This window comes from Prosopis cineraria, unplaced genomic scaffold, assembly GCF_029017545.1.
Source record: "Prosopis cineraria cultivar Desert tree isolate PC_DT_omini unplaced genomic scaffold, ASM2901754v1 PC5, whole genome shotgun sequence".
NCBI lineage: Eukaryota > Viridiplantae > Streptophyta > Magnoliopsida > Fabales > Fabaceae > Prosopis > Prosopis cineraria.
The window spans coordinates 11,828,159-11,835,404 of NW_026555336.1; the positions used below are offsets into that span (position 1 = coordinate 11,828,159).

The 7,246-nt window shown below is 37.1% G+C and overlaps 1 non-coding gene across 1 annotated transcript; it reads left to right on the top strand.

Moving 5' to 3' along the window:
* The first annotated feature begins 6,363 nt into the window (after window positions 1-6,363).
* Window positions 6,364-6,470, top strand: LOC129312244 (small nucleolar RNA R71). Its single transcript, XR_008593491.1, has one exon. It is a non-coding gene; the product is annotated as a small nucleolar RNA R71 (small nucleolar RNA).
* Window positions 6,471-7,246: the final 776 nt, after the last annotated feature.

Consider the following 7,246-nt stretch of genomic DNA (forward strand, 5'->3'; position numbering starts at 1 on the left):
GCTAGGCAACTTTTTATTTTTTTATTTTTTTTTCTTTCTTTTCTTTTTTTTTTTCTCTTTTTTTTTTTCTCTAGCAACTTTATTTCTTTTCTTTTTGACTATATTTTTTTTTCAAATCTATCTTTGTTGTTTTTTTTTTTGTTTGCCCCTAACTCTTTGAAAACAATGGAAGTAATGGATAGAAATGATAATAGGCATCCACTCATTTGATCTTGACATGCAATGAATATTAAAAGACATATAAAAGTGTAACATGCATTCCTTGGGAAAAATTTTTGGTAATTTTTTTTTTTAAGATCAAACCAAAGGCTCAAAGTGGCTAACAAGGATGATAATAAATAATTTTTTCTATTTGGCTCTTGGCTATTTTTTATGAATGCCATCTCTCATCTCCTATCAAAACAGTGCAAGATATATGGTCTTAATTAAGACGTGAAACAAATTCTAGAGGGTAACACCACTAAGGAATTAATCACACTGAGTGTTTAGCCTCTTCCATGAATGGGTAATATGCCACTCTATCCATTAATTCAAGGTAAAAGAATTTCACTTCACACCTATTCAATCCTAAAAATTACCACATCTCAAGAATCAAAATATTCCATTCAAGAGCTAGGTAATTAAGTAACCTCAAACAACCAAACAAAGAAGAAAATTTTTTTTTGTTTTTTCATTTTTTTTTTGCAAAACCAAACAAACCACAAACAAAACAAAATGTTTATTTCTCTCCCCCACACTTAAATCATGCATTGTCCTCAATGTATGTATAGACTAGTGATAAAATAAAGGTGAGATCAATAATGAATGCATAATAAAAGTGTGGTGCAGATTTTTTTTTTTTTTCAAACTAAAACACAAACAAAGAAGTCAAATAAAGCAAATAAACTCTAATTTTCCTACTAGGTTCATCTCCCCCACACTTGAACTATACCTATCATTAAATATATCAATTAAAGGAAGGTAAAAAGCTCAAGGTTAGAGAGATACAACCTTATCATGGTGGTTCAAAAACATGTTGAGAGAAGTCCTCCTCCTTTTGAAGTGATTTGGCATCTTTGTAGAGCTTGCATAGGTGACCATTGATTTGCATAGTGGAACCCGTGGCTTTATTCAAGAGTTGCAAAACCCCATAGGGAAACACCTTGGTCACTAAATATGGTCCCTCCCACTTAGACTTCAACTTGGCATGCTTATGAATAAACCTTGTTTGACAAGAGGACTTGATCTCCTTCTTGGAACTTTTTCCTCAAGATTAGCTTGTCATGAAGGATCCTTGTTTTCTCCTTATAGATTCTAGAAGACTCATAGGCATCCAACCTAAGCTCCTCAAGTTCTTGCATTTGAAGAAATCTCTCCTTAGCCGAAAGATGGAAATCCAAGTTTAGTTTCTTGATGGCCCAATAGGCCCTATGCTCTATCTCCACAGGGAGGTGGCAAGCCTTTCCATACACCAATCGAAAAGGAGACATGCCAATGGGAGTCTTATAAGCGGTCCGATAAGCCCACAAGCATCCTCCAAGTGTAAAGACCAATCCTTCCTATTTGTGTTCACCACCTTGGTTAGGATTTTCTTGACTTCTCTTTGATTTACTTCGGCTTGGCCATTAGTTTGGGGATGATATGGTGTAGAGATTTTGTGATGCACCCATATTTAGCCAAGAGAGCCTTCATCATCTTATTGCAAAAGTGGGATCCTTGGTCACTTACCAAGGCCTTAGGAACTCCATACCTACAAAAAATATTAGATTTGAGAAACTTCAAAACAATCTTAGCATCACAAGTTCTAGTAGGAATGGCTTCAATCCACTTTGAAACATAATCAACACCAAGTAATATGTACTCAAAACTAAAGGATGGTGGAAAGGGACCCATGAAGTCAATGCCCCAAACATCAAAAATCTCACAAAATAAAATGGGTTGTTGAGGCATTTCATGTCTCTTACCCAAACTACTAACCTTTTGACATTTCAAGCATGCTTTACAAAATTCATAAGAGTCTTTAAACAAGCTAGGCCAATACAATCCACAATCTAAAACCTTCCTAGCTGTCTTATTTGAGCTAAAATGACCACCACATGCATGAGAGTGACAAAATTCAAGAACAGAAGGCACATCAACATCATCAACACACCTCCTAATCACTTTATCACTACAAATCTTCCACATCAAAGGTGGTTCCCAAATGTAAAATCTAGACTCTCTTTTCAATTTTTCAATGGCAAAACGTGAAGCACAAGGAGGCAAGACTCTACACACTCAATATAGTTAGCAAAAGAGGCATACCATGGAGGCTTAGATGAAATGGCACACAATGCCTCATCAGGAAATGAATCACAAGGAATAGTAGGGTTAGAGTTTACCATAGTAGCTTTTAAATGAGGTAGTCTAGACAAATGATCCGCTACTTGATTGGTAGAACCACTCCTATCCCTTATCTCCACATCAAATTCTTGCATTAAGATCACCCATCGAATCAAGCGAGGCTTAGAATCTGTCTTCTTAAACAAGTACCTCACAGCAGCATGGTCAGTGTACACAACAACTTTAGAGTTAAGAAGATATGATCTAAATTTATCAAGTGCAAAAACAATAGCAAACAACTCTTTCTCAGTTGTGGTGTAATTAACCTGAGCTGAATCTAGGGTCCTAGATGCATAAGCAATCACATATGATAACTTGCCCTCTCTTTGACCAAGCATAGCTCCCACAGCAAAATTAGAAGCATCACATGACAACTCAAAAGGTAAAGACCAATTTGGGGCTTTAAGAATGGGAGGGGAAATGAGCATGCTTTTCAAAGTGTCAAAACTCCTTTTGCAAGCATCATCAAAAACAAAATCAACATCTTTTTGTAAGAGTTTAGACATAGGCAAAGCAATTTCACTAAACCCCTTTATAAATCTCCTATAAAAGCCTGCATGTCCCAAAATGATCTCAAATCTTTCAAACAAACAGGATATGGCAAAGAAGCAATCACATCTACTTTGGCCTTATCCACCTCTATGCCATTGGAAGAAATCAAATGGCCTAAAACAATTCCTTTATCTACCATGAAATGGCATTTTTCAAAGTTAAGCACAAGCTTCTTTTCAATGCACCTACCAAGCACTTTATCTAAAGAATGCAAGCATGAATCAAAGGACTCACCATACACAGTAAAATCATCCATAAAGACTTCCATGCAATGTTCAATAAAATCACAAAATATGGACATCATGCATCTTTGAAAAGTACCAGGTGCATTGCAAAGACCAAAAGGCATCCTCCTATAGGCAAATGTACCAAAGGGGCATGTAAAGGTAGTCTTATCTTGGTCACTAGGAGCTATAGGAATCTGAAAATACCCACTAAACCCATCTAGGAAGCAATAATGGGACTTGGAAGCCAATCTCTCAAGCATTTGATCAATAAAAGGCAAAGGAAAATGGTCCTTCCTAGTCACATTATTGAGCTTCCTATAGTCTATGCACACTCTCCAAGCATTTTGAACTCTAGTTGGAACAAGCTCTCCTTTCTCATTTTTTACCACAGTAATCCCCCCTTTCTTAGGTACAACTTGGGTTGGAGACACCCACTCACTGTCAGCTATAGGATAGATGATCCCAGCACTAAGTAGCTTAACAACCTCTTTCTTTACCACATCTAAAATCAATGGGTTAAGTCTCCTTTGTGGTTGCCTAATGGGCTTAGCATTGTCCTCAAGAAAAATTTTATGTGTGCACACAATAGGGTCAATACCAGGAATGTCAGCCAAAGTCCAACCAATAGCATGTATGTTCTTTCTCAACACATCAAGTAATGCATTTTCTTCCTCAAGAGATAAAGAGTTAGAAATTATTACCGGAAGCTTCTCATTCTCAATGAGATATGCATACTTGAGATTGGATGGTAAAGGCTTCAACTCCAAGGTAGGTGGCTCTACACAAGAGGGAATGAGCTTCTTCAAGTCTAATTTGGTGGAATATTCCATGGTACTATCTTGTCTTTTAGGCTTCTCACTTGTTTTTGATTTCTCCTCTTCTTTCTTTACAGCCTCCCCCTTTTCTTGCAACTTGTCCTCAAGTGCTTGGACTTGAGCCACGGCCTCGACATGTGAAAGTGTAGAATTTTCCTCCAATAGCTTGGGAATCCTAAGAACATCAAGCTCGAGTGGAGAAAAACTCATAGATTCGGCCTTAATGGCTTTAGTACCTACAACACAAGAAGATATACCCTTCTCAAGCATTTCAAGATCAAGCATAGGAGATATTTTAAACAAATCATGAGAAGAAGTAGTTGCATCATTCAAGCATGCATCAATCTCTAAACAAATAGGACAACTACATCCATCAATACATGTAGTAGTAACAAGAGACAAATCATCATCAACATGTGAGAAAGAATCAAGCATGTGAGACTCACAAGCATCATGAAGCAATAACTCAATGGAACTTACACCTAACAAAGAATAATCCTCAAAAGGATGTTTCATTGCTTCATATATATTAAAATAACATGATCCTCTCCACATTTCAAAATCAAACTACCTTTTTCCATGTCAATCAATGTACGGGCAGTCCTCATAAATGGCCTTCCTAAAATCAAAATATCATCCCCACTCCCTTCTTTTGACATATCAAGCACATAGAAATCCACAGGAAATAATAGACCTTTAACACAAACCAACAAGTCTTCTACTACTCCATGTGGTCTTCTAACACTTCTATCCGCTAATTGGCATATCATAGGTGTCTTATGCATGCAATCAAGACTCAAGGCATGATAAATTGAAAGAGGCATAACATTAATGGCTGCACCTAAGTCTATCAATGCATGAGAAAAATGTGTGTTGCCAATCTTGCATGGAATTGTGAAGGAACCGGGGTCTCACATTTTATAGGGAGTTGAGGCTTCATGATAGCACTCACAGATGAGGGTAATTGTACCCTTGCATTAGGCCTAAATTTTCTTTTATTTGTACAACAATCTTTCAAAAATTTGGCATACTTAGGAAAGTTCTTAACTACATCCATCAAGGGTACATTAACATGAATCTTGTGGAAGAAATCATATACCTCTTGATCAAATTGTCCCTTTACTTGCTTAGGGACCACTTGTGCTTGTGGAAAAGGAAGCTTCTTCATAATCTCTTGACTTTGCTTTCCTTCTTCCTTCCTTGAACTCTCCTTTCTTGTTTCACTTTGCTCGGCCTCTCCCTCTTTTTCCTTACTAAACAACTCGGCCATAGTCCCCTTTTCCACCTTAGATGGTGGTTGCTCACATATGATCTCCTCAATGTTTTCATCCTCATCATCTCTACAAAAAGATGCATCATTAGGAGCAAAAGAAGAACTAGAAACATTAACATCAATTGAAGAATTTAAAGAGGGCTTCTCGGCCTTCCCTTGTCTTTTGTCTTCTTGTACTCTTTCTCCCAACTCCTTGCCACTCCTCAATGTGATAGCATTAAGATTAGCTTTAGGATTAGCAACGGTGTTGGATGGTAATGTAGAGGCTTGAGCATTGGCTGCACTTAATTGGTTAGCAAGCATATTCATTTGAGAAGTAAGGGCATCAATTTTAGAGTTCATGTTCTCACACTTGTTACCCATACTCTCTACCTTGTTCCCTAAGCCATCATACATGTTTTTATACAAAGAGTTCATTTCAATCAACTGCTTACGTAACACATTCACATCATTAGAAGAGTTCGAATTAGAAGAACTCTCAATTGGAACAAGCCTCCTATCACTATAAGAATTAGAAGAAGGTGTAAGAGAATTACCACTTGGATTGTAGCTTTGAGAAGAGCTACCTTGAGACAAATGAGGTGGAGGGTCACGGCCAAAGGTGTTTTGATAGGATCCTCTTTGTTGATTGTCTTGTAAAGCCACATTTGGATTTGAATAGGAGAAATTAGGATGGTCTCTCCATGAAGGGTTGTAAGTATTAGAATAAGCTCCTTGCCCTTGCCTCCCACCATGGGATTGTTTTCCATTGTAGATAGCATTTACTTGTTCAAACTTAATAGGACAATTGCTTTCTACATGCATAGGTGAGTCACAAAAAGTACAAGAATAAGGGACAAGTGCTTGAGAAGTACTTACATTGCTCACTTGAGATATTTGTGGAGCCAACATTCTCCCAATCTTGGCAGCTAGCAAGTCCACATATGAATCATTAAGAACTGAGGAACCTACCATATTCACATTTCTCTTTTCCCTTGTAGAGTATTGAGCACCACTTGAAGCCATCTTGTCAATTAGTTCCCAAGCCTTTAAGGAAGTGAGGTCAATCAAGCATCCACCACTAGCGGCATCAATGTTAACTTTGTCTCTTGGAATCAAGCCCTCATAGAAATATTGGACTAAATTCTCACTAGAAATTTGATGGTGTGGGCATTTAGCCAAAAGGCCTTGGAATCTAGTCCAATACTCATAGAGACTCTCATCCTCTCCTTGTTGGACCCCATAGATTTGCTTTCTCAAATTGGTGACCTTGGAATTTGGAAAGAATTTATCTAAGAAGAGTCTTCTTAGCTCAGCCCATGTGCTCACTTTCACATAAGAAGGGTAGTTGAAATACCATTCCTTTGCTAAACCTTCAAGAGAAAATACAAAAGCCTTAGCTTGAACATCATCAACATTTACATGCATAGGCTTCATAGTATCACAAACCAATAGGAAAGTATGCAAAAACCTATGACAATCCTCTCCTGGTAACCCATGAAATTTAGGCAATGCATTAATCAAGGAGGATTTAATTTCAAATTGAACATTAGTAGGAGGAACATATAAGCCATAAGGATTATCATGCCAATTAGGTTGAGTTAATTGCCTAATGCTCCTCTCCTCTCTAGGGTTATGCAAGCCTTCAAATTCATTATTAACATGGCCATCATCATGCAAATTCTCATTCCCATTCCCATGGCCCTCATTATGCACATGCTCATGTCCTAAGATACCTTCCATTGTTGAATTACAAACCAAATGAGAATCAAGAATAGGTTGTGATCTTCTCAATCTAGAAATAGTCCTTTCAATTTCTGGATCTAATTCAACAAAAGAGGTATGTTTTCTTCGGGTCATGCACTAATCAAGCTCAAGAAAATTAAGAACAAAGAACAAGCTAAACTAAAATGCAAATCAACATGAAACAATTCAAAACACACAAAAGCAAGAGAAATAATTTTTTTTTATTTTTTTATTAAACTCAATAGCAACAAAATGAAAAAAAAATAACACCAAACAAGTAGAAAGAGAGTTAG